Source organism: Camellia sinensis, chromosome 10 (assembly GCF_055761805.1).
Source record: "Camellia sinensis isolate YWXY chromosome 10, ASM5576180v1, whole genome shotgun sequence".
Taxonomy (NCBI): Eukaryota; Viridiplantae; Streptophyta; class Magnoliopsida; order Ericales; family Theaceae; genus Camellia; species Camellia sinensis.
The window spans coordinates 125,384,764-125,412,369 of record NC_138970.1 but is presented as its reverse complement, the minus strand read 5'-3'; the positions used below and the strand labels follow the sequence as shown (position 1 = coordinate 125,412,369).

At 39.7% G+C, this 27,606-nt stretch overlaps 1 long non-coding RNA gene across 1 annotated transcript; it reads left to right on the top strand.

Moving 5' to 3' along the window:
- Window positions 1-6,933: 6,933 nt before the first annotated feature.
- Window positions 6,934-27,271, top strand: LOC145801291 (uncharacterized). Its single transcript, XR_014342556.1, has 2 exons — window positions 6,934-7,698; window positions 27,038-27,271. It is a non-coding gene; the product is annotated as an uncharacterized LOC145801291 (long non-coding RNA).
- The last annotated feature ends 335 nt before the right edge of the window (window positions 27,272-27,606 follow it).

The window sequence follows — 27,606 nt, the reverse complement described above, 5'->3', positions numbered from 1 at the left end:
TCTTAAAATCTATATATATGCAATTATTTATGTTTGTGAATGTATAGTAGTAGATAATATATGTATATATGTGTGTATGTATGTCAAGCTGATGCCGAGATTGGAGCTTCAGAGAATTTATAGCTAGCAAGGAACGTGTGATCGAATTAAATAGAAAATGATATTTTTTCTTTTTGTTTAAAATAATAATAATTAGAAAAAGAAGTAATTACTAGTAGAAATAAATAATCAGCCAAGTGGAAAATGATGAATGGCCATGTGTCAAAATTTGGTTGATTTGACTATGGAACAAAAGTCAATAAGTGAATGTATGCGACACGTCGTTTCAGTTTTCCAAAAATATTTTTCAGAAAATTTTATTTTATTATTTTTCGTATTTTATTTTTATTTTTACTAAATTTTTTAAATATTTTAAGTCATTTTTTAAATTTTTAGACACAGTTAACATAAATACATATAGACAGTATAATTTTGTGATTTTTTTTTTAAATTCACTAAATTCACTATTAAATTAACACACACTTGCACTTTCATTAGTTACTCGCAACAATCTTCGCTCAAGGTTAGAGTTTCTTGGGTTTGTCTGATTGAAGTTTTGTTATTGGAATTGTGATTGTTATTAATTTGCAATATGATATAATATTTTAGGGAAAAAAAATAAACCAAAACAAACGTGATGGTAACATATTTGGAATACTGGGATTAGATGGAATTGGCATTTGAAAATGGAATTTGACTTGGTGGGATTTGGAATTAATAAATTTTTTTCTAGTCTTATTACCCAAACTACACCCCACATGTTTGGTTTTGATCTAATCTTATCTAGTCTTATTGCTTCTTGTACTGAAGCAAAAGCAGGCACTAAGGAACAGGGAAGTGGGATGCAATAAAACCGACATGCAATAATAATCACGTATCATGATGGGATAGAGTGAATAAAAACTGACATAAAAAGAAATCATAATAATAATCACTATATTTTATTTTAGTTTTTTAAATTTAGTTTATTAAAAATTAATTTTTTTTGTATTTATTTGTTTTTAATGAATATTTTTTAAATTTTAAACAATTTTTTTACTTTTTTAGATGCACCTTACTTAGATATATGAAAATAGTAAAAATATTTGTCAAAAAATATTTTAAAAAATTAATAAATACACAAAAATACGAAAAATGTATTGAGTTTTCATATTTTTTGTTTTTTTGTATTTTTAGTATTAAATGAATTTTTTAAAGATTTTTTCACAAATATTATAATTTTCAAGTATATTTATGTTAGGTGTGTCGAAAAATTTGAAAAAAAAAATTGCTTAAAATATTAAAAAAAATTTCATTAAAAAGAAAAAAAAATACGGAGAATAAAAAAAATAGAATTTTCTAAAAAATATTTTTTGAAAATCAAAACCAAACAAGAAAGTAATTAATCACACCAAATCTTGACTAGCGATTCTACCATTGCTCATAAATTATTTAAAAAAGAACCAAAATGCAGTACACTCTCATTTCATATGGGGTGTTTGGTTACATTTTGTGTACACTTGAATGAGCACCAATACAGCAACAATGAGTCCCACCAAGTGTATTAGAGACACACAGAGATTCAACTGGAGACACCGAATTTGATTACGGCATGGTTTGACACAGTCCACATTCGTCTTGCAACTGCTTTCGGCAAAACCACAATCACTGCTCTGTCCATCTATAGTTTCCAACACCCAAAAATGAAAAAAAAAAAAATTGTAACAACTCATTAGAAACCAAAAATACTAGTAACTAAAAATTACAAATCAACCCAGAACCACATAAGCTCTCACAATCGTATTGTGTGATCTTTAAACTTGTGAGAACTTTACTCTTTTAATAGAAATAATATTAAGTATCATGAAAAATATTTCTAGAAATATGTCATGAAAAATTTCAATCATTTGATCAGTGCATGTTATCTAAAAGGTGGAGAATTTTCATAAAATTTTTCACGATTTTTTTTTCCTGATGTCTAATATTACTCTTTTGATAATAAAACAAGAAATGAGAGAAAATGAGAGAGAGAGAGAGAGAGAGAGAGAGAGAGAGGGAGAGGGAGAGAGAGGTGTTACAAATGGATTGAGCGAGGACGACAAGAGAGAGAATGAGAATAGAAGCCAATTAAAGCTTTGTTGAAGCCATTATTGTCTTAGCAAGGAGATTATGAAATTATGCACAAAATGATTGGGACATTAGCTTATTTATAGTGAGAGCAATGCAAAATTTTTGCTGCTTCAATTCCCATAAAACCCTCCATCTTTTGATATAGGTATGAAATTATGAAAATTCAAAATTTAATATAATGGATTTGCATTTCTTTTTTAGTGTCTTTTGTTGCTATCATAATTTTGAGATGGCAAATCAAAATTCTAGTTGATTTGCAGTTTTTTCTCCTTTGAATGTTTCCATCAGTGGATGGTGGATGTGAAACTGATTCTCTTTTAAAAGTAATTTTTATTTATTAATACTAGCAGGCCACGTGTGCTGCACAAGAGTTGAAAAGTTTTTTTTGTTAAATTAATGTAAGTGTAAATAAAATGTACAAAATACTTTTTTTTTATTAAGTTTAATAACTAAAATATTACTTTTCCGTTAGTTTTACTTAACAAGAATATGTAACCGATTTAGACTGAAAATAAACTACTGTAAAAGATTAAGATTTAAATTAATAAAATTAAAATTTTAGTATTTATTTTTTTACAAGAGTCAAGCCTTGAAAATTTTCTTTTATAATTTTTCCAAAATGTTTTGTAGGACACTATATTTTCCATAATGCACTGATTGTAATCTTTTTGCATTAGATTTTCATATTAAATCATTTTGTTCTATTTTCATATTAATTAGATTTTCGTATTAAATCACTTTGTTCTATTTTCATATTAAATTTTTCAAAATGTTCTATTTCATCAGATTTTCATATTAAATCACTTTGTTCTATTTATAGCATTATATTTATATGATTTGTTATCACCGTTGATCTAAAATTGAAATAGCTAATAGACAAGTAATTTTCAAAAGTGAAATTATTTTTAGTGTTTTGCCTATTCACAACAAAAAAGGGTTTTTACGGCGCGTAATGCACGCCGTAAAAACCAATCTACGACGTGCAGTGCACGTCATATTATGACCAATCACGGAAAGTCATTTACTTTCAACGACATGCTTCGTACGCCTTTAGAAACTATTTAACGGTAGATTTTGTGCGCCATTGTTGCTTTTTCAATGACATGCTATAATACGCCGTTAAAAACTATTTAACAGCATATTTTGTGTGTCGTTGTTACGTTTTCTACTACTACTTTTGCACGCCGTTAATTGGTGAGACCAATATCGATGCTAATTGCGCGCCGTAAAATATGTAATAATACGACTTATTATGCCAGCCGTAGAAAATACAGTTTTTTATTTTTTATTTTTAAATTCAGCAGGTTCTATTTGACCAATTTTGTACAATCTAACAAATATTACAAACAAGCATCACAAAACATCAATCAACCACCAAAATATTGTTTGAAACATCAAAAAGAAACTATATCCATAAATTATAAACATTCAACAATTGTCTATACATTCCAAACATTCGAAAACTATATCCTTAAGTTCTAAACTATACAAAAAGTTTAAACCATCCACAACTATGCATATCTAACTTTCTAAACATATCGACAACTATTAAGAGATTATCTAAAACTACCGACAATAGTTCCTATAACAGTTGCAGCTGCAGCTGTAGCAAATCCACTTGCTCCTATCACAGAGACGAGGGTGCCCAATGTATGTGTTAAGGCACCTAAACCAACGGCAATAGCTGGAGCAACTAAACCTGTTGCATTTCTTATCTGCATGACAAAGGAAACTTCACATAAGTACAAAAACCAACGACTCAGGGACAAAAATATTTCTTGAGTTATTAAGAAATAATCAAGAAATTTTAAAACATCAACAAAATCTATCACAAACGAGACTTTTTAGGCCCTTGCTTGGAGGAAGTGTCAGCCGTCAGATTGAGATTTTGGGAGGCCAAGCTGATATATGGCTGGCACAAAGTGTCTCATACATGGAAACTTTTTTCTTACAAAATCAAATTTAAATTTAAAATCAAATCTGATAGAGTTAAATGATTGGAATAACTCAATGTAATATCGTAAAATAAAAAATAAATTTATTTGTATAGGTGCTTTGCCTGCCATCATGTTTGATTGTCATATATTAAATAATTTTTTAATATAATTAGCTTGTTTCAAATATTAAAATTTATTAATTTATATGGCATTTTTTGCCCCCTCACATTCATGACTTGCTATTGCTAGTATAGCAGAGCAAATTTGCTTGATGTTCACTTTTAGTATATGGTAAGTTAACATTAGTAATAGGGCATGGTCAAATGGCTTTGGTTGGGTCTTAACATGATTATTATGGGTATTTACTTCTACGGATTGATCTCCTCCACCAACCACTTCAGAAGCTGCTCTCTCGCTACCATTTCGGTGAGGGATTTCATGTTTTTTTCTTTGTTATATGCCTTGTTCGTAGTAGAAAATAATGTCTCGTACTTCTTAACTCTATCTGTCATTTACTAGATTCTCATCTCTTAGCGATTCGAATCGATCTCCTCCACCGACCACTTCAAAAGCAGTTCTCTCGCTATCATTTTGTGAGGATTTAATGTTTTTTTAATTGTTTCGACAAAATGTCACATCAAACCCATAATCGTTTCATTTTTTTTCTCACAAACATCATATCCAATTACAAAAAAAATCCAACTATCTTTCCAAACACAAAAATTTTAGCCTCCTAAAATAGTCAAAAACTAAAATAGCTTACTAAAATAGTAACTACCCAAACATCCACATATCCAACGCGTAATACACAGAAGCGAAAAAAAAGAAAGAAAAAAAAGAAAGAAGAAGATTGACTCAAGAGATGGCTTAGTGTTCAAAACTAGGGAGACACATTTTGGTACCACATATTCAACGCATAATATCGCCTTCCGCAACGATAAAAAAGCACAGCTCTCTCTCTCTCCATCGTCAACAGTTTGCTCTACATATAATTGTGGTTTGTATTTATGTATAACATTTTTATTTTGGATATTTATTATAATTTTATTATTTGCATGGTTTTCATTGTCATAAATAATTAAATACACAAAATAAACATTTTATGCATTGAAATTAACAAACATGTTTTTGAGTTTTTGTTTTTAATTTTTTTTACTCCCTCTGTCCCAAAATAATGGTCTCTTTTGGGGAATCCAACTTTTTTTTTGTAGTACAATTATTGCACTTTAAAAAAAGTTGATTTTCCAAAATTACCCATTTATAGTACATTTTTTTGGGAATATCAATGTCATAACTGTATTTTTTATATTATTTATGAATTTAAAAGAATGACAAATTAGGAAATTTATATTATTTTTGTACTTGATTTTTGAAGAGGGACTAATATTTTGGGACAATGAAAAATGGAATAATGGACTCATATTTTGGGACGGAGGGAGTAAATATTTTGTTTTTATTTTTTCAAAAATAAACAAAAACTAGTTTATAATTTTTTCATAAACATATACAAAAAACACGTAAACTTTACCAAACGGTATCTAAACATTAATATTAAAAAAAAAATGTCCAACATGTAAAAAATTAAAAAAAAAATAACAAAAAAAATTACAGTTTATTGGTTGACCGGGCAGACGACCAGTAACACCCTAAGCCGAATGGACCATTTTCTAATTCCACCTCCTCTCCCAAACTAACAATACCCTCGTCAAGGCCTATCGTAGTCTGAAGGAGACTACGAATCCAAAACTCCAAAACCAAAACAAATATGAGACATTTCACTGTTCATCATTCACAGTCCGAAATAGATTGTGAAATGGACTGTGATAGAGGAAAACAAATGGGCCTTAAATTAATGGAGTGGTCTTATATTTGTGAGTCTTGCTATTCACTCCAACAATTCAACCTACTCTGATTTGCACGTACTACTAAATCACATTGAGTCAGATTCGGAAGAGAATGTGGACTGTTTATCCATTTTTCATGTTTTGTCACTAAGCGAAAGGTTAGGCAGTCGAGTTGATAGAAAGGCAACCTCTTTAAGTCATAATTTAATTTTATTAATAAATTAGTATTTGATAATTGTAAAGACCCAATAAAACAAAATTAAATAAGATAAAATAAAAATGTAGTGGAAGTTTTATTTTAAGGGGGCTTGCTCACTTTCGGTTCGAAAGTGTTTAATAAATAAATAAATGGATAATAAAGAGATTATAATGAGAGAGTGCAGAGTGGGTGTTAAAGGGTATGCGGTTAAAGGGTGTTTGGTGGGTGGAAGATGTTTTTTTTTTAAAATACAATATATCTCCCTCTCTGGGTGTTCAATTAGGTGGAGGGGTCCATATGTGTGGGTGGAGAATTATTATGTTCGAGAGAGAGAAGTCCGTGCGCAGTGTGACTTAGAGAGAGAGAGAAAGAGAGGGGGAGAGAGAAGTGAAGATGTCCTCCAAGTCGATCTTGCTGATCTCTGCAAATACGACAATCTCGACGAACTGCTTCGCAACTCCCCCGCCGATTATCTTCCCCTGTTTGAAACTGCGGCAACAGAAGTTTTGGCCAGCTTGAGATCGAAAGTTGCTGGACAGACTAGAGAAATTGAGGAACCAGAGATCTCGTGGGTTGAGCTGGATTCTGGAATCTGGATAGCCTAGTTCAGCACTGGGTTCATCGGGATCGTCTAGAAGCTTATCATGTTAAGTGTGTGGCGAAAGATGAGTCATTTGTTGAGTTTGGAAACAGCTGGACTTACAAGTGCCGTAAGAGTTCAAAATTCCATCGTTTATGCTGTCTAAAAGCTCTGTGTGAACACTGCGTCGCTACTGCAGAGTTTGCACGTGTTAGAAGGAACAAAGGGTTTTTTAATCACTACTTAAAACTTGCACTACTTCGGGAAGAGAATATGGATGTCGACTCTGATGGTGATGTGTTGCTTCACTGTGTTGATGATTTTGAACTACTAGTGGAGGAGATATTTGAAAATGAGTTAGATGAGGAAGAGGAAAACTATTTCCTGAAATAGTAGCACCACAGCCAGTTGACTCTCTTTGTATAGTACGAGAATACATTCCACGAATATATGCACCTGCTAGAAATTTCTGCAACATAGTCATGTACCGCTTCGCAACAAACCTTGCCTGCAAAGCTCATATTGCCAGGAACACCACTCAACAGATTGGTAGTAGATTGAGTTGGATCAGAGATTATGCAGCCAAAGACATCACATTCGGCGTGGTGGCTCGGACTTGATGCTACAGGGTATTGAAGAGCTTGCTAATACTGTTAAAGTAACCATGGGCCCCCAGGGTCGGACTGTGGTGATTGAACAAAGCTTTGGTCATCCCAAAGTGATAAAAGATGGTGCACACAAGGTCAAATTTTGGTTCACTAGTATTGGGTCTCGATGATCTTGGACTGCATGGTATTGGAATTGTAATTGGGAAGCTGGATTTATATGTTGCTGCACATTTGGCTGTAATTCCACTTGTTCAGGTTTTAGACCCATGTTCTTGAGGCCATAGTAAAGAGTTTAGTGCAAGCAACATTTTGATTGGTGGAGATCAAAATCCAACAAAAATCGAAAATTTGAATTTTTGCGTGTTTCCTCGTCAAAATTGAGGTAGGATTTTCTACACTCTAATATGGCTTTTAACTTAGTTATTTGCTATTGTATATAGATGATGAGATTTGGTTGTATAGCGACCCCGGTCTTGTCCCATTTGATTATTGTATCCGGACTTAGGTTCCGTAGATTCTGTCATTGTATAATTGTTGTTGTTGTCCCTTTTTTCTCATTTGGACTTATAGGATGTGTTGGGCAGGTTTGTTTCAGGTTGGTTGGGTTTAGAAACAAAGTGTTGCTGTCCAGAATTTTGGATCTTCGCTCGAGCGAGGAGTTTGTCGCTCGAGCGAGCTATTGTTTTTGGTTCTTCGCTCGAACCGGGGTTTGGTAGCTCGAGCGAGAGTTTGCGTTTGATTTGGACCTGTAGCTTTGTATTCTTGGCTCGAGCGAGCCTTTCTTCGCTCGAGCGAGTTAGTTCGTTCTTCGCTCGAGCGATAGTTCCTTCGCTCGAGCGTGCGTCTGATTACAGACCTGAGGGTTTGAGTTCTTCGCTCGAGCGAGATTTCTTCGCTAGAGCGAGCTTTTGGGTTGTTGGCTCGAGCAAGGCTTCCTTGGCTTGAGCGTAGATTTTCTGTGTCTGGTCGATCGAGCGACCAAGTATTCGCTCGAGCGAGCCTGTCAGGTTTAAATAGGCAGCAGCGTGTTTCAGATCTGTTTTTCATACACTTTCATATTCCAAAACCCTAGTTACGAGTTTTCTCTCCCTATACACACCCTCTCTCTTAGGATTGATCTACTTAGGGTGTGTTTCTACCCTAGATCCTTCATTAAAAAGAGTGTGTGAGTCGAGGGCTTCGTTTTAATCTGAATTGTTGGTTGTTTGGAGCACTTTGAAGTTTGGGTCTTCATCTCCACCTTCTCTTTTGGGGCTATTTCTTCGAGGTAGGGATTTCCTACTCCATTCTATAAGCTTTGTTCTAAGTTTTGGTATTTTGATATGTTGGGGATACTTTGGTAATTTTGGGAAAAACCCTAGTTGTATTATTAAATTAATTTGTATAATTAGTTCATGGAATTGGAAAAAGAGGGTTAAATTCATGGAATTGGGGAATTCATTGATTAAATGGCGTAGTTGGATAATTTGAATCATTTGTCCATTGAATTGTTGACATAGTTATTTTCAGTGTAGAAATAACTGTTTTGGGCTATCGGTGGAGGATAGTCGTGCTTGTTGTAGACACTGCATGTGGATTAGGGATAACTGAAACTAATCACATTGGTTGAGTCATTCATTTTGACTGCTGAATTAATACAGACATTATGTGTATTGATTGTGTGTTGTATATGTTATATGTTTGCATACATTGTTTTGTGTGGGAGGAGATAGGGGATGTACTCCACGGTTTAGGGGAAGATAGGGGATGGACCTCTAAACCGGATTTTGTTTGGGAGGAGATAGGGGATGGACTCCATTAGCATCACTTTTATGTGTGCTTATTTATATAGAAGTGTTTTATTGATACAGCACTAAAATGTGTATCAATCTGGAAGTATGAAGTGTTTTGATTTGAGCTTGAGTCTCATTTGTTTGTTGACATTGGAAGAATGTGAATATGATTTATATAATTCACTGTTGTAAGTTTGGCCAGGTTCTGAGCCATATTGATAGAGTTGGAAAGTAAAACGTGTCTTAGACAATAGTGTCATGAGACTGTAAAATGAAGTAATTGATTATTTTGGTTAACCATCTGTTGAATGCTATTGCTTTATTCATTGCTTATATTTGGTTTAGTATATTTCTACTGGGCTGTGGCTCACCCTTCATGGGAACATCATTTTCAGGTTCAGGGGATAAGCTACCTCCAAGGACTTAGCTTGGAAGGACTTGGATTTTGAAGACTACTTTGAGTTATTTGTTTTTTTTTATTGTTAGTACATGTAAACACTCAAGCCTAGGGCTTTATTTATATATGAGTTAGAACTCATATTTTTGTGTCCAAGTGTTGGCTTGGAAAGATGTAAGCCGGTAGGGCATTTACTTGATGTTACATGTAATGCTTTGTTTAGTAAGACTCTGATGGTTATTATAATGAATTATTAAAGTGTTTTCTTTAAATAATGCATGTTAATGATATATATATATATATATATATATATATAATGGGTTAATTTTGAGGGCGTTACAACTTGGTATCAGAGCGTACCGGGTTTGAATACTTTGGGTACGTGGGAAGTGATTAGTATCACATTGGGTTCGTCTCGTTTGATAGAGACTTAGTGTAATGTTATATGCTTATGTGATAACATGTTTATGTGATTATGTGGGTATGGAATGTAGTTTCTAGGATGTTGATTGGACCTTTGAGTTTCTAGTAGTCTTGTTGGAAAGGCACTTGATCACTGCTGCTTCCAACCGGAACTATAGTAACGCATTGGGACTATCATTATCCGGGAATGAAATTCGTAGGTGCTTATGTGATTATGTGCTTACGTGGAATGAATTATTGTTGTCCCATGCATTAGGACGCGAGTGTTTAGCTTCGGCACATTTATTAATGTGCTAACGTCTTTGTTTCCTTCATTAGGATGTCAGGACGAGGACGAGGACGCGGTAGGCGTGGTAGGCCGGGTAGGCAGGAGGTGCCTGTGCCAGAGGAGATTCCGACAGTTCAGGAGTGAATTGGCCAGGCCAATGTGGCCGAGCCAGTAGGCCAGCAGGCTATGGGCGCTCTAGCCCGAGAGATAGCAGGGGCATTCAGGGAGTCAGTAGGCATTTTAAGAGCTGAGAATCAAGCTCGGGATGTTGCTGCAGATGCAGGACCTTCCTTTCTGAAGAGGGAGTTCTTCCGGTCTAATCCGGATGAATTTGTGGGTGATCCTAAAGAGCCGCTTAAGGCCGATGAATGGCTCGAACAGACAACGAAGACGTTTGAGATGCTTGGCATCGAAGACGAGGGGTTGAAAGTGACCTTGGCATCTTTCCAGTTGAAGGGGGATGCGGGTCAGTGGTGGAAGTTTACTAAGGGTCGTATAGGAGGTACATGGGAAGCTTTTGTGAATGCTTTCCAGGAAAAGTTCTTATCTCCAGCAGTTAGGGAGAAGCTGAGAGACCAGTTCTGCCAGCTTAAGCAGTCGAGTTCTTCAGTGGCCGAGTTTGAGGCTGCATTTACTAGCTTGTCCAGGTTTGCACCTGAGTTGGTGGCGTCTGAGGAACACCGCTGTATTGAGTTTGAGAAGAAGTTGAGGCGTGACCTCAAGCTGAGAGTTGGGGGAACTATAATTCGGGATTATGGGCGTATGGTTGATGCTGCAGCCCACATGGAAATTATGATGCAGGAGGAGGAGGAAGGACAGAAGGGCTTCAAGAGGAGTCAGGATGGTCAGAGTGATGGTAGGAGACAGAAGGGTTTTAATCCTCAGCAGTCTCAGGGTAGCTTTTCTAGATCGACTTTTCCTGTGCCGAGTGCTAGTTCGGGGAAAGGCAGTCAGGGAGACATTACCTGTTTTAAGTGTGGCCAGCTGGGCCACAAGTCTCCAGTTTGTCCTCAGAGGGGAGGAGTTCAGAGAGCAGCATCTTCTTCGGCTCGATCTCAGAGCCAGAGTCAGGGTAGAGGCTAGCCACTCTCCTGTTATCAGTGTGGTCAGCCAGGGCATATGAAGAGGTATTGCCCGCAGTTGGGTGGCACACCTGGTGCATCTGGTTTGAGGCAGAATCAGGGTCAGCAGCCAGCTCAGTCGGGTCAGGCCTCGAGGGCCAATCAGGGGGCTTCATCGTCCCAGTCGGTACAACAATCTTATGCTCCTAGGGTTGAGCAGGTTGATCAGAGGTCGTCTGGGCGCGTGTATGCTGTTACCGCGCAGGATCTTGTGCCGGCACCATCAGTTGTGAGAGGTACTTTCTTGTTTTGCAACTCGGTTGCTAATGTTTTGATTGATACGGGTGCATCTCATTCCTTTGTGTCTGCTGCATTTGCATCTGTTTTGGAGTTGGAGTTAGCACAGTTAGCATCTCCTATTTGTGTAGTGTCACCTCTTGGGGGTGAATTGATCTTGAAACAAGGTGTTAGGGGTTGTGATATAGAGGTTGATTATCATAGAATCCCATTTTCCTTTGTAGTTATGCCTATGAGGGGTTTCGATGTTATTTTGGGTATGGACTGGTTATCGTCATACCGGGCAGTTATTGATTGCTACCGCCAGAGGGTCACTTGTTGTACTGTGAGCGGAGAGTATTTTCATTTTCTGGGGGACCGGGTTGGTAATGTGTTGCCACCGGGGTATGTTCCGCGAGGACGAAGTGAGCTTAGTGGTCTACTTGCTAACCTTTCGATTAGTGAGGATGATGAGACTCAGATTGTGTTTCCAAGGGTGGTTCGTGAGTATTCGGACGTCTTTCCCGAGGATCTTGTTGGTTTGCCACCACATCGAGAGATTGAATTCTCTATTGACCTAGTGCCCGGCACGGCGCCGATTTCTATGTCACCTTATCGTTTTGCCCCAGCCGAGTTAGTTGAGTTGAAGATTCAGCTCCAGGAGTTGCTAGATAAGGGCTTTATACGTCCTAGTGTTTCACCGTGGGGAGCACCGGCTCTCTTTGTTAAAAAGAAAGGTGGTGCTTTGAGACTTTGTATAGATTATCGGAAGTTAAATCGGGCTACGGTTAAGAATAAGTACCCTATGCCTCGTATAGATGATCTGTTCGATCAGTTGAAGGGTTCCCGTTGTTTCTCGAAGATAGACTTGAGATCGGGTTATCATCAGTTAAGAGTCAGGGAGGAGGATATTCCGAAGACGGCATTCCGTACGCGGTATGGCCACTATGAGTTTCTGGTGATGCCATTTGGGCTCGCCAATGCACCGGCAGTTTTTATGGATTTGATGAACCGGATATTCCGGGAATTTTTAGATCGTTTTGTAGTCGTCTTTGTGGACGACATCCTTATCTATTCACCTTCTGAGGAGAAGCACAAGGAACACTTGAGAGTGGTGCTTGAGTTACTTAGAGCCCATAAGCTTTATGCTAAGTTTGGGAAGTGTGAGTTCTGGTTAGAAGAGGTCAAGTTCTTAGGCCATGTAGTTTCTGGGGAAGGAGTGTCTGTTGATACATCCAAGACTGAGGCGGTGCAAGATTGGGCACAGCCTAACAGTGTGTTTGAGATCCGCAGTTTTCTGGGGTTAGCTGGGTATTATCGTCGGTTTGTGAAAGATTTCTCCAGATTAGCTTTGCCTTTGACTAGATTGACTCGAAAGGGAGTCAAATTTGTATGGAGTGAGACTTGTGAAAAGTCGTTTCAGGAGTTGAAAGTTAGACTAACCACCGCTCCAGTATTGATTATTCTAGAGAGAGGGTTGGGTTATGCAGTCTATTGTGACGCCTCACGAGAGGGTCTGGGTTGTGTGTTAATGCAAGAAGGGAAAGTAGTTGCCTATGGCTCACGTCAGTTGAAAATTCACGAGCAGAATTACCCTACGCATGATCTAGAGTTAGCAGCTGTGATTTTTGCCTTGAAGATTTGGAGGCATTATCTTTACGGTGAGAGATTCGAGGTATTCTCGGATCATAAGAGTCTGAAATATTTGTTTACACAGAAAGACTTGAACTTGAGGCAGAGGAGGTGGATGGAGTTCATAGAGGATTATGACTTTGAGTTGTATTATCATCCGGGAAAGGCCAATGTGGTGGCCGATGCCCTTAGCAGGAAACCTGTTGGTGACATAGCTAGTATAGCCATCCGAGAATGGGAGATGCTGGGTGCACTTGGGGAGTTTAATTTCCTTCTGGGCGAATCTGTTGAGGCTGCGGCCTTGTTTTCTGTTGTTGCACAGCCTACACTTGTGACTCGAGTGTTAGAGGCTCAGGGGGGTGACCTTGAGGTAGAATCCCTCCGTGAGAAGATTTCCAGTGGAAAGGTTGAGAAAGGTTTGACGGTGTATCCCGACCTCAGTGTGAGATGCCGAGACCGTCTGTTTGTGCCGGAGTCTTGTCGAGAGGAGGTACTCCTAGAGTTTCATCATTCACGCCTTGCGGTGCATCCGGGAGGCACTAAGATGTATCGGGATTTGGGTCGCCAGTTTTGGTGGCGGGGTATGAAGAGAGATGTGGCAGCTTTCGTATCTAAGTGCCTTACTTGTCAGCAAGTGAAGGCCGAACATCAGAGGCCAGCGGGTTTGTTGCAACCCTTGCCTATTGCCGAATGGAAGTGGGAACACGTCACTATGGACTTCGTTGTGGGTCTTCCGAGGACTCAGCGGGGTAGTGACGCTATTTGGGTAGTTGTGGACCGGTTGACTAAGTCGGCGCACTTCATTCCTATGCGCGTGAGAGATTCGGTAGATCATCTTGTCGACTTGTACATTCGGGACATAGTGAGGTTACACGGGGTTCCAGTGACGATCGTCTCAGATAGAGATCCTCGTTTTACGGCCAGGTTGTGGCAGAGTTTGCAGAGTGCCTTAGGCACTAAGTTGACCTTTAGCACGGCTTATCATCCTCAGACTGACGGACAGTCCGAGCGTACTATTCAGATCCTTGAGGATATGCTTCGGGGTTGTGTTCTAGACTTTAGTGGGTCGTGGGAGAGGCACTTGCCGTTGGTGGAGTTTGCCTACAACAACAGTTTCCAGTCTAGTATCGGTATGGCACCATTTGAGGCCTTGTATGGCCGACCGTGTAGATCTCCTGTTTGTTGGGCCGAGGTGGGTGATGCACCTCTGTTGGGTCCGGAGTTGGTGAGGGAAACGACGGAGAAAGTTGAGCTTATCCGTAAGAGGCTTGTTACAGCACAGAGTCGTCAGAAATCTTATGCAGACCGTAGGAGGAGACCTTTGGTGTTTGAGTTGGGTGATCATGTCTTTCTGAAGATATCACCTAGGCGGGGTTTGATGAGGTTTGGGAAGAGCGGGAAGTTGTCCCCTCGGTTCATTGGTCCGTTTGAGATCCTTGAGAGGATTGGCGAGGCTGCCTATCGTTTAGCTTTGCCACCACAGTTGTCCGGAGTACATGACGTGTTTCATGTGAGTATGCTTCGAAAGTATGAGCCGAATCCATCACATGTGTTGGATTGGACCGATTTAGTGGTTGATGAGGATGTCTCGTATGAGGAGAGACCGGTTCGGGTATTGGATAGGCGGGATCAAGTTTTGCGAGGCAAAACCATCCCTTTGGTGAAAGTTTTGTGGAAACATCACGGAGTGGAGGAAGCCACTTGGGAACGTGAGTTGGAAGTTCGTGAAAAATACCCGGACATGTTTATCGATTTGTAATGTTGTAATTTAGATTTTGTAATATTGCTGAACTTAAGAGCTTTATATATGTCTTAAGTTGTAAAACATTGAGTTTGTATTGGTAAATGGGTGTATCTTGAAACTTGCTTCATTATAGAAGTTTAGTGTAATATTGCATCTGTTGAGTACATTGTTGAACGGGTTGTATATATCATGCGATTGAATATGATATGGGAATTGTTAACATTGAAAGGAATAATGCATTATAATGATACAGGTTGAGATATATGTTATTTTATATATTTAATGTGAGATGCTTCTTGATAAGAGATGAAATGACCAGTTTTGGGTCAAGATGTTTACTATTGAATTGCCATGTTTAAAAAAAAGAAAGAGAGAATCTGTTTTCAAAAACTTATGCTTAATTTCAGGGACGAAATTCTTTGAAGGGGGGGAGGTTATAGCGACCCCGGTCTTGTCCCATTTGATTATTGTATCCGGACTTAGGTTCCGTAGATTCTGTCATTGTATAATTGTTGTTGTTGTCCCTTTTTTCTCATTTGGACTTATAGGATGTGTTGGGCAGGTTTGTTTCAGGTTGGTTGGGTTTAGAAACAAAGTGTTGCTGTCCAGAATTTTGGATCTTCGCTCGAGCGAGGAGTTTGTCGCTCGAGCGAGCTATTGTTTTTGGTTCTTCGCTCGAACCGGGGTTTGGTAGCTCGAGCGAGAGTTTGCGTCTGATTTGGACCTGTAGCTTTGTATTCTTGGCTCGAGCGAGCCTTTCTTCGCTCGAGCGAGTTAGTTCGTTCTTCGCTCGAGCGATAGTTCCTTCGCTCGAGCGTGCGTCTGATTACAGACCTGAGGGTTTGAGTTCTTCGCTCGAGCGAGATTTCTTCGCTAGAGCGAGCTTTTGGGTTGTTGGCTCGAGCAAGGCTTCCTTGGCTTGAGCGTAGATTTTCTGTGTCTGGTCGATCGAGCGACCAAGTATTCGCTCGAGCGAGCCTGTCAGGTTTAAATAGGCAGCAGCGTGTTTCAGATCTGTTTTTCATACACTTTCATATTCCAAAACCCTAGTTACGAGTTTTCTCTCCCTATACACACCTTCTCTCTTAGGATTGATCTACTTAGGGTGTGTTTCTACCCTAGATCCTTCATTAAATAGAGTGTGTGAGTCGAGGGCTTCGTTTTAATCTGAATTGTTGGTTGTTTGGAGCACTTTGAAGTTTGGGTCTTCATCTCCACCTTCTCTTTTGGGGCTATTTCTTCGAGGTAGGGATTTCCTACTCCATTCTATAAGCTTTGTTCTAAGTTTTGGTATTTTGATATGTTGGGGATACTTTGGTAATTTTGGGAAAAACCCTAGTTGTATTATTAAATTAATTTGTATAATTAGTTCATGGAATTGGAAAAAGAGGGTTAAATTCATGGAATTGGGGAATTCATTGATTAAATGGCGTAGTTGGATAATTTGAATCATTTGTCCATTGAATTGTTGACATAGTTATTTTCAGTGTAGAAATAACTGTTTTGGGCTATCGGTGGAGGATAGTCGTGCTTGTTGTAGACACTGCATGTGGATTAGGGATAACTGAAACTAATCACATTGGTTGAGTCATTCATTTTGACTGCTGAATTAATACAGACATTATGTGTATTGATTGTGTGTTGTATATGTTATATGTTTGCATACATTGTTTTGTGTGGGAGGAGATAGGGGATGTACTCCACGGTTTAGGGGAAGACAGGGGATGGACCTCTAAACCGGATTTTGTTTGGGAGGAGATAGGGGATGGACTCCATTAGCATCACTTTTATGTGTGCTTATTTATATAGAAGTGTTTTATTGATACAGCACTAAAATGTGTATCAATCTGGAAGTATGAAGTGTTTTGATTTGAGCTTGAGTCTCATTTGTTTGTTGACATTGGAAGAATGTGAATATGATTTATATAATTCACTGTTGTAAGTTTGGCCAGGTTCTGAGCCATATTGATAGAGTTGGAAAGTAAAACGTGTTTTAGACAATAGTGTCATGAGACTGTAAAATGAAGTAATTGATTATTTTGGTTAACCATCTGTTGAATGCTATTGCTTTATTCATTGCTTATATTTGGTTTAGTATATTTCTACTGGGCTGTGGCTCACCCTTCATGGGAACATCATTTTCAGGTTCAGGGGATAAGCTACCTCCAAGGACTTAGCTTGGAAGGACTTGGATTTTGAAGACTACTTTGAGTTATTTGTTTTTTTTTATTGTTAGTACATGTAAACACTCAAGCCTAGGGCTTTATTTATATATGAGTTAGAACTCATATTTTTGTGTCCAAGTGTTGGCTTGGAAAGATGTAAGCCGGTAGGGCATTTACTTGATGTTACATGTAATGCTTTGTTTAGTAAGACTCTGATGGTTATTATAATGAATTATTAAAGTGTTTTCTTTAAATAATGCATGTTAATGATATATATATATATATATAATGGGTTAATTTTGAGGGCGTTACAACTTGGTATCAGAGCGTACCGGGTTTGAATACGTTGGGTACGTGGGAAGTGATTAGTATCACATTGGGTTCGTCTCGTTTGATAGAGACTTAGTGTAATGTTATATGCTTATGTGATAACATGTTTATGTGATTATGTGGGTATGGAATGTAGTTTCTAGGATGTTGATTGGACCTTTGAGTTTCTAGTAGTCTTGTTGGAAAAGCACTTGATCACTGCTGCTTCCAACCGGAACTATAGTAACGCATTGGGACTATCATTATCCGGGAATGAAATTCGTAGGTGCTTATGTGATTATGTGCTTACGTGGAATGAATTATTGTTGTCCCATGCATTAGGACGCGAGTGTTTAGCTTCGGCACATTTATTAATGTGCTAACGTCTTTGTTTCCTTCATTAGGATGTCAGGACGAGGACGAGGACGCGGTAGGCGTGGTAGGCCGGGTAGGCAGGAGGTGCCTGTGCCAGAGGAGATTCCGACAGTTCAGGAGTGAATTGGCCAGGCCAATGTGGCCGAGCCAGTAGGCCAGCAGGCTATGGGCGCTCTAGCCCGAGAGATAGCAGGGGCATTCAGGGAGTCAGTAGGCATTTTAAGAGCTGAGAATCAAGCTCGGGATGTTGCTGCAGATGCAGGACCTTCCTTTCTGAAGAGGGAGTTCTTCCGGTCTAATCCGGATGAATTTGTGGGTGATCCTAAAGAGCCGCTTAAGGCCGATGAATGGCTCGAACAGACAACGAAGACGTTTGAGATGCTTGGCATCGAAGACGAGGGGTTGAAAGTGACCTTGGCATCTTTCCAGTTGAAGGGGGATGCGGGTCAGTGGTGGAAGTTTACTAAGGGTCGTATAGGAGGTACATGGGAAGCTTTTGTGAATGCTTTCCAGGAAAAGTTCTTATCTCCAGCAGTTAGGGAGAAGCTGAGAGACCAGTTCTGCCAGCTTAAGCAGTCGAGTTCTTCAGTGGCCGAGTTTGAGGCTGCATTTACTAGCTTGTCCAGGTTTGCACCTGAGTTGGTGGCGTCTGAGGAACACCGCTGTATTGAGTTTGAGAAGAAGTTGAGGCGTGACCTCAAGCTGAGAGTTGGGGGAACTATAATTCGGGATTATGGGCGTATGGTTGATGCTGCAGCCCACATGGAAATTATGATGTAGGAGGAGGAGGAAGGACAGAAGGGCTTCAAGAGGAGTCAGGATGGTCAGAGTGATGGTAGGAGACAGAAGGGTTTTAATCCTCAGCAGTCTCAGGGTAGCTTTTCTAGATCGACTTTTCCTGTGCCGAGTGCTAGTTCGGGGAAAGGCAGTCAGGGAGACATTACCTGTTTTAAGTGTGGCCAGCTGGGCCACAAGTCTCCAGTTTGTCCTCAGAGGGGAGGAGTTCAGAGAGCAGCATCTTCTTCGGCTCGATCTCAGAGCCAGAGTCAGGGTAGAGGCTAGCCACTCTCCTGTTATCAGTGTGGTCAGCCAGGGCATATGAAGAGGTATTGCCCGCAGTTGGGTGGCACACCTGGTGCATCTGGTTTGAGGCAGAATCAGGGTCAGCAGCCAGCTCAGTCGGGTCAGGCCTCGAGGGCCAATCAGGGGGCTTCATCGTCCCAGTCGGTACAACAATCTTATGCTCCTAGGGTTGAGCAGGTTGATCAGAGGTCGTCTGGGCGCGTGTATGCTGTTACCGCGCAGGATCTTGTGCCGGCACCATCAGTTGTGAGAGGTACTTTCTTGTTTTGCAACTCGGTTGCTAATGTTTTGATTGATACGGGTGCATCTCATTCCTTTGTGTCTGCTGCATTTGCATCTGTTTTGGAGTTGGAGTTAGCACAGTTAGCATCTCCTATTTGTGTAGTGTCACCTCTTGGGGGTGAATTGATCTTGAAACAAGGTGTTAGGGGTTGTGATATAGAGGTTGATTATCATAGAATCCCATTTTCCTTTGTAGTTATGCCTATGAGGGGTTTCGATGTTATTTTGGGTATGGACTGGTTATCGTCATACCGGGCAGTTATTGATTGCTACCGCCAGAGGGTCACTTGTTGTACTGTGAGCGGAGAGTATTTTCATTTTCTGGGGGACCGGGTTGGTAATGTGTTGCCACCGGGGTATGTTCCGCGAGGACGAAGTGAGCTTAGTGGTCTACTTGCTAACCTTTCGATTAGTGAGGATGATGAGACTCAGATTGTGTTTCCAAGGGTGGTTCGTGAGTATTCGGACGTCTTTCCCGAGGATCTTGTTGGTTTGCCACCACATCGAGAGATTGAATTCTCTATTGACCTAGTGCCCGGCACGGCGCCGATTTCTATGTCACCTTATCGTTTTGCCCCAGCCGAGTTAGTTGAGTTGAAGATTCAGCTCCAGGAGTTGCTAGATAAGGGCTTTATACGTCCTAGTGTTTCACCGTGGGGAGCACCGGCTCTCTTTGTTAAAAAGAAAGGTGGTGCTTTGAGACTTTGTATAGATTATCGGAAGTTAAATCGGGCTACGGTTAAGAATAAGTACCCTATGCCTCGTATAGATGATCTGTTCGATCAGTTGAAGGGTTCCCGTTGTTTCTCGAAGATAGACTTGAGATCGGGTTATCATCAGTTAAGAGTCAGGGAGGAGGATATTCCGAAGACGGCATTCCGTACGCGGTATGGCCACTATGAGTTTCTGGTGATGCCATTTGGGCTCGCCAATGCACCGGCAGTTTTTATGGATTTGATGAACCGGATATTCCGGGAATTTTTAGATCGTTTTGTAGTCGTCTTTGTGGACGACATCCTTATCTATTCACCTTCTGAGGAGAAGCACAAGGAACACTTGAGAGTGGTGCTTGAGTTACTTAGAGCCCATAAGCTTTATGCTAAGTTTGGGAAGTGTGAGTTCTGGTTAGAAGAGGTCAAGTTCTTAGGCCATGTAGTTTCTGGGGAAGGAGTGTCTGTTGATACATCCAAGACTGAGGCGGTGCAAGATTGGGCACAGCCTAACAGTGTGTTTGAGATCCGCAGTTTTCTGGGGTTAGCTGGGTATTATCGTCGGTTTGTGAAAGATTTCTCCAGATTAGCTTTGCCTTTGACTAGATTGACTCGAAAGGGAGTCAAATTTGTATGGAGTGAGACTTGTGAAAAGTCGTTTCAGGAGTTGAAAGTTAGACTAACCACCGCTCCAGTATTGATTATTCTAGAGAGAGGGTTGGGTTATGCAGTCTATTGTGACGCCTCACGAGAGGGTCTGGGTTGTGTGTTAATGCAAGAAGGGAAAGTAGTTGCCTATGGCTCACATCAGTTGAAAATTCACGAGCAGAATTACCCTACGCATGATCTAGAGTTAGCAGCTGTGATTTTTGCCTTGAAGATTTGGAGGCATTATCTTTACGGTGAGAGATTCGAGGTATTCTCGGATCATAAGAGTCTGAAATATTTGTTTACACAGAAAGACTTGAACTTGAGGCAGAGGAGGTGGATGGAGTTCATAGAGGATTATGACTTTGAGTTGTATTATCATCCGGGAAAGGCCAATGTGGTGGCCGATGCCCTTAGCAGGAAACCTGTTGGTGACATAGCTAGTATAGCCATCCGAGAATGGGAGATGCTGGGTGCACTTGGGGAATTTAATTTCCTTCTGGGCGAATCTGTTGAGGCTGCGGCCTTGTTTTCTGTTGTTGCACAGCCTACACTTGTGACTCGAGTGTTAGAGGCTCAGGGGGTGACCTTGAGGTAGAATCCCTCCGTGAGAAGATTTCCAGTGGAAAGGTTGAGAAAGGTTTGACGGTGTATCCCGACCTCAGTGTGAGATGCCGAGACCGTCTGTTTGTGCCGGAGTCTTGTCGAGAGGAGGTACTCCTAGAGTTTCATCATTCACGCCTTGCGGTGCATCCGGGAGGCACTAAGATGTATCGGGATTTGGGTCGCCAGTTTTGGTGGCGGGGTATAAAGAGAGATGTGGCAGCTTTCGTATCTAAGTGCCTTACTTGTCAGCAAGTGAAGGCCGAACATCAGAGGCCAGCGGGTTTGTTGCAACCCTTGCCTATTGCCGAATGGAAGTGGGAACACGTCACTATGGACTTCGTTGTGGGTCTTCCGAGGACTCAGCGGGGTAGTGACGCTATTTGGGTAGTTGTGGACCGGTTGACTAAGTCGGCGCACTTCATTCCTATGCGCGTGAGAGATTCGGTAGATCATCTTGTCGACTTGTACATTCGGGACATAGTGAGGTTACACGGGGTTCTAGTGACGATCGTCTCAGATAGAGATCCTCGTTTTACGGCCAGGTTGTGGCAGAGTTTGCAGAGTGCCTTAGGCACTAAGTTGACCTTTAGCACGGCTTATCATCCCCAGACTGACGGGCAGTCCGAGCGTACTATTCAGATCCTTGAGGATATGCTTCGGGGTTGTGTTCTAGACTTTAGTGGGTCGTGGGAGAGGCACTTGCCGTTGGTGGAGTTTGCCTACAACAACAGTTTCCAGTCTAGTATCGGTATGGCACCATTTGAGGCCTTGTATGGCCGACCGTGTAGATCTCCTGTTTGTTGGGCCGAGGTGGGTGATGCACCTCTGTTGGGTCCGGAGTTGGTGAGGGAAACGACGGAGAAAGTTGAGCTTATCCGTAAGAGGCTTGTTACAGCACAGAGTCGTCAGAAATCTTATGCAGACCGTAGGAGGAGACCTTTGGTGTTTGAGTTGGGTGATCATGTCTTTCTGAAGATATCACCTAGGCGGGGTTTGATGAGGTTTGGGAAGAGCGGGAAGTTGTCCCCTCGGTTCATTGGTCCGTTTGAGATCCTTGAGAGGATTGGCGAGGCTGCCTATCGTTTAGCTTTGCCACCACAGTTGTCCGGAGTACATGACGTGTTTCATATGAGTATGCTTCGAAAGTATGAGCCGGATCCATCACATGTGTTGGATTGGACCGATTTAGTGGTTGATGAGGATGTCTCGTATGAGGAGAGACCGGTTCGGGTATTGGATAGGCGGGATCAAGTTTTGCGAGGCAAAACCATCCCTTTGGTGAAAGTTTTGTGGAAACATCACGGAGTGGAGGAAGCCACTTGGGAACGTGAGTTGGAAGTTCGTGAAAAATACCCGGACATGTTTATCGATTTGTAATCTTGTAATTTAGATTTTGTAATATTGTTGAACTTAAGAGCTTTATATATGTCTTAAGTTGTAAAACATTGAGTTTGTATTGGTAAATGGGTGTATCTTGAAACTTGCTTCATTATAGAAGTTTAGTGTAATATTGCATCTGTTGAGTACATTGTTGAACGGGTTGTATATATCATGCGATTGAATATGATATGGGAATTGTTAACATTGAAAGGAATAATGCATTATAATGATACAGGTTGAGATATATGTTATTTTATATATTTAATGTGAGATGCTTCTTGATAAGAGATGAAATGACCAGTTTTGGGTCAAGATGTTTACTATTGAATTGCCATGTTTAAAAAAAAGAAAGAGAGAATCTGTTTTCAAAAACTTATGCTTAATTTCAGGGACGAAATTCTTTGAAGGGGGGGAGGTTATAGCGACCCCGGTCTTGTCCCATTTGATTATTGTATCCGGACTTAGGTTCCGTAGATTCTGTCATTGTATAATTTTTGTTGTTGTCCCTTTTTTCTCATTTGGACTTATAGGATGTGTTGGGCAGGTTTGTTTCAGGTTGGTTGGGTTTAGAAACCAAGTGTTGTTGTCCAGAATTTTGGATCTTCGCTCGAGCGAGGAGTTTGTCGCTCGAGGGAGCTATTGTTTTTGGTTCTTCGCTCGAACCGGGGTTTGGTAGCTCGAGCGAGAGTTTGCGTCTGATTTGGACCTGTAGCTTTGCATTCTTGGCTCGAGCGAGCCTTTCTTCGCTCAAGCGAGTTAGTTCGTTCTTCGCTCGAGCGATAGTTCCTTCGCTCGAGCGTGCGTCTGGTTACAGACCTGAGGGTTTGAGTTCTTCGCTCGAGCGAGATTTCTTCGCTAGAGCGAGCTTTTGGGTTGTTGGCTCGAGCAAGGCTTCCTTGGCTCGAGCGTAGATTTTCTGTGTCTGGTCGATCGAGCGACCAAGTATTCGCTCGAGCGAGCCTGTCAGGTTTAAATAGGCAACAGCGTGTTTCAGATCTGTTTTTCATACACTTTCATATTCCAAAACCCTAGTTACGAGTTTTCTCTCCCTATACACACCTTCTCTCTTAGGATTGATCTACTTAGGGTGTGTTTCTACCCTAGATCCTTCATTAAAAAGAGTGTGTGAGTCGAGGGCTTCGTTTTAATCTGAATTGTTGGTTGTTTGGAGCACTTTGAAGTTTGGGTCTTCATCTCCACCTTCTCTTTTGGGGCTATTTCTTCGAGGTAGGGATTTCCTACTCCATTCTATAAGCTTTGTTCTAAGTTTTGGTATTTTGATATGTTGGGGATACTTTGGTAATTTTGGGAAAAACCCTAGTTGTATTATTAAATTAATTTGTATAATTAGTTCATGGAATTGAAAAAAGAGGGTTAAATTCATGGAATTGGGGAATTCATTGATTAAATGGCGTAGTTGGATAATTTGAATCATTTGTCCATTGAATTGTTGACATAGTTATTTTCAGTGTAGAAATAACTGTTTTGGGCTATCGGTGGAGGATAGTCGTGCTTGTTGTAGACACTGCATGTGGATTAGGGATAACTGAAACTAATCACATTGGTTGAGTCATTCATTTTGACTGCTGAATTAATACAGACATTATGTGTATTGATTGTGTGTTGTATATGTTATATGTTTGCATACATTGTTTTGTGTGGGAGGAGATAGGGGATGTACTCCACGGTTTAGGGGAAGATAGGGGATTGACCTCTAAACTGGATTTTGTTTGGGAGGAGATAGGGGATGGACTCCATTAGCATCACTTTTATGTGTGCTTATTTATATAGAAGTGTTTTATTGATACAGAACTAAAATGTGTATCAATCGGGAAGTATGAAGTGTTTTGATTTGAGCTTGAGTCTCATTTGTTTGTTGACATTGGAAGAATGTGAATATGATTTATATAATTCACTGTTGTAAGTTTGGCCAGGTTCTGAGCCATATTGATAGAGTTGGAAAGTAAAACGTGTCTTAGACAATAGTGTCATGAGACTGTAAAATGAAGTAATTGATTATTTTGGTTAACCATCTGTTGAATGCTATTGCTTTATTCATTGCTTATATTTGGTTTAGTATATTTCTACTGGGTTGTGGCTCACCCTTCATGGGAACATCATTTTCAGGTTCAGGGGATAAGCTACCTCCAAGGACTTAGCTTGGAAGGACTTGGATTTTGAAGACTACTTTGAGTTATTTGTTTTTTTTTTATTGTTAGTACATGTAAACACTCAAGCCTAGGGCTTTATTTATATATGAGTTAGAACTCATATTTTTGTGTCCAAGTGTTGGCTTGGAAAGATGTAAGCCGGTAGGGCATTTACTTGATGTTACATGTAATGCTTTGTTTAGTAAGACTCTGATGGTTATTATAATGAATTATTAAAGTGTTTTCTTTAAATAATACATGTTAATGATATATATATATATATATAATGGGTTAATTTTGAGGGCGTTACAGGTTGTGGTCTGGACAAATTTAAGATTTGGGTGTGAAATGAAAAAAATGGGTTTTTTTTTTTTATAAATATGAGGTAAATGAGTATGTGGTTTGAATATAAGATCTTGGTGCACCAAAATAGTTGATTTTGGGTGTTTGGGTCAATATTGGAAAAAAAGAAATTTTTTCCCTAAATTGATAAAATGATTATTTGGTATAAATAATTGAAATTAACATTGAATATGTTAAATTGGATGGTTATTTATATAGGTGGTGAAATTGGATATGCATTATCTCACACCTTTGGAAGTTTTAAATAATTATTTATCTTCAGATTTAATATATGTCTAGAGATAAATGTATTGGGCAATCGGTGGAGGATAGTCATGATTGTTGTAGAAATTGCATGAGGATTAGGCGATTTAATGCTAATTTATTGCTTGGTTGTCATTGAATATGACCGTGCTATAAATACATTGTCACTACTAGAAAAAACACTTTCCGTGACGAACATGTTTGGTCGCGAAAAGTACCATATTTGGTCGCTAAAACCTTTTCGCGACCAAAATATGTTGGTCGCGAGTTGGTCGCTAAAGCCTCGTCACAGATGGTTTTCTGCGACCAAAAAAGCCTTTGGTCGCTAAAAGTGACCATTCGCGACCAACTTTTCTGGTCGCGAAAAGTCCAATTCATATTAGCCAAAAGTAAACTTTTAGCGACCAAAGATAAGTTGGTCGCCAAAAGTCAGCGCCTTGACCCAAAAAAAATAATTTTTTTGTGCTCCCTGGGACTTGAACTCCTGACCAAGGAGTCACCATGCACCCAATCAACTCTGCCACTCTACCAATAACATACTTCTTGTTCATATTTGACAAAAAAAATATATAACCCATAAAAATTTGGTTATATATTATTTTATAAAACTTTTAATGCCTAAATAGAAAAATAGCATGTAATTACTGTAGTATCATTTTTTTTTTAAATTTATCCCGCCATAACTTTCCCCGACCAATTTTTTTTTTGGTCGCCAAAGGGTAATCTTCCGCGACAAAAAAAGCCTCTGGTCGCCAATAGTAGACTTTTCGCGACCAACTTTTTTTTTTGGTCGCCAAAAGGTGATCTTCCGCGACCAAAAAAGCCTTTGGTCGCCAATAGCATACTTTCCGCGACCAACTTTTTTTTTTGGTCGCCAAAGGGTAATCTTCAGCGACAAAAAAAGCCTTTGGTCGCCAATAGTATACTTTCCGCGACCAACTTTTTTTTTTGGTCGCCAAAGGGTATACTTTCCGTGACCAACTTTTTTTTGGGTCGCCAAAAGGTGATCTTCCGCGACCAAAAAAGCCTTCGGTCGCCAATAGTATACTTTCCGCAACCAACTTTTTTTTTTGGTCGCCAAAAGGTGATTTTCCGCGACCAAAAAATTGTGGTCGCCAAAAGTTAAATTTTCGTCGCAGAAAGTGGACTATTTGCGACCAAAAAAAATAGGTGGTCGCCAAAAGTGTTTTTTCTTGTAGTGTGTATATGTATGTTTATTGGGAGGAGATAGGGGATGTACTCCATATATGATTATGTTTATAATTACATTGCATATGTATATTTGTTTGGGAGGAGAAAGGGGATGTACTCCATTTAAAGAAAGTTGATCGGAGTGTCCTGAATGAAAGAAGTGAAATTTTATATAAAAATGGGTGCTGAGTCCTTCGGACGAAATATCCGTAAAATGGCATATTTGAGAAAATATAAATGGGTGTCGTGTCCTTCGGACGAAATATTCGTAAAATGGCATATTTGAGAAAATATACGTGGGTGCCGATTCCCGCGGACGAAATATCTATGAAAGGGCAAGTTTGAAGTGCTTATGTGTGTTTTGCATAAATGAAAAACCAATGAGTTGCAGTCTCATTTTGGTTGTTGAAAGATAATGAATTTAACTCATGAACTTAGTAGTATATATATGAACTGGAAATGAATTGAGGGAAAATGGATTAAGATTGGTCTTAGTGGTATATGGGTATGCAGACCTTATGGATGCTTCCATATCGGTGTTGTTTATGTACGTGGTATTTATACCTTTGCTAAACCTCATAAATTGTGTTAGATTATTTCTACTGGGCTGTTGGCTCACCCTATACGGGAATATCATTTTCAGTTGCAGGTGAGATGTTTCCTCCAAGGCAATAGCATGGATAGACTTTCGGGAAGCAAGAGCTTCTTATTTATGCTTTATGTGTGTATGTTTGTTATTTGTAAAGCCGAGGGCTTAAGATGTAATGAGCGAGACTCAATTTGTGTAACCAAGCAATGACTTGGAAAGATGTAAGTCTACATGGTATTTAACTGGTTGTTAAACTGTGAACTCTAACATATGAAAGTATGTTGTTTCTCATATTTATTCCGCATATGAGTTATCTTTATTGTATTATTTTGGGGACGTTACAATAATCTTGAGAAAAAATAAATAAATTAACATGTATTGATTTATGCCCAAACACTGCCATATATTTTCCCGTTTCATGTCTTATTGTGTAAAAGAGGGGAGGGATGGATGGAGGGAGGGAAGAAAACTCACCGAGAAAAAAGAATCTGAGCCATTGGCGTCTGTCTTCATTGTCATCACCATCATCATCGTTACCCAGGGTGTTTGAAGCGTAGGTTTGGTGTATGTCCCAACACAAGCTTAAGAAATGATTTTTCAGTGGACGGAATAGAACATTAAAA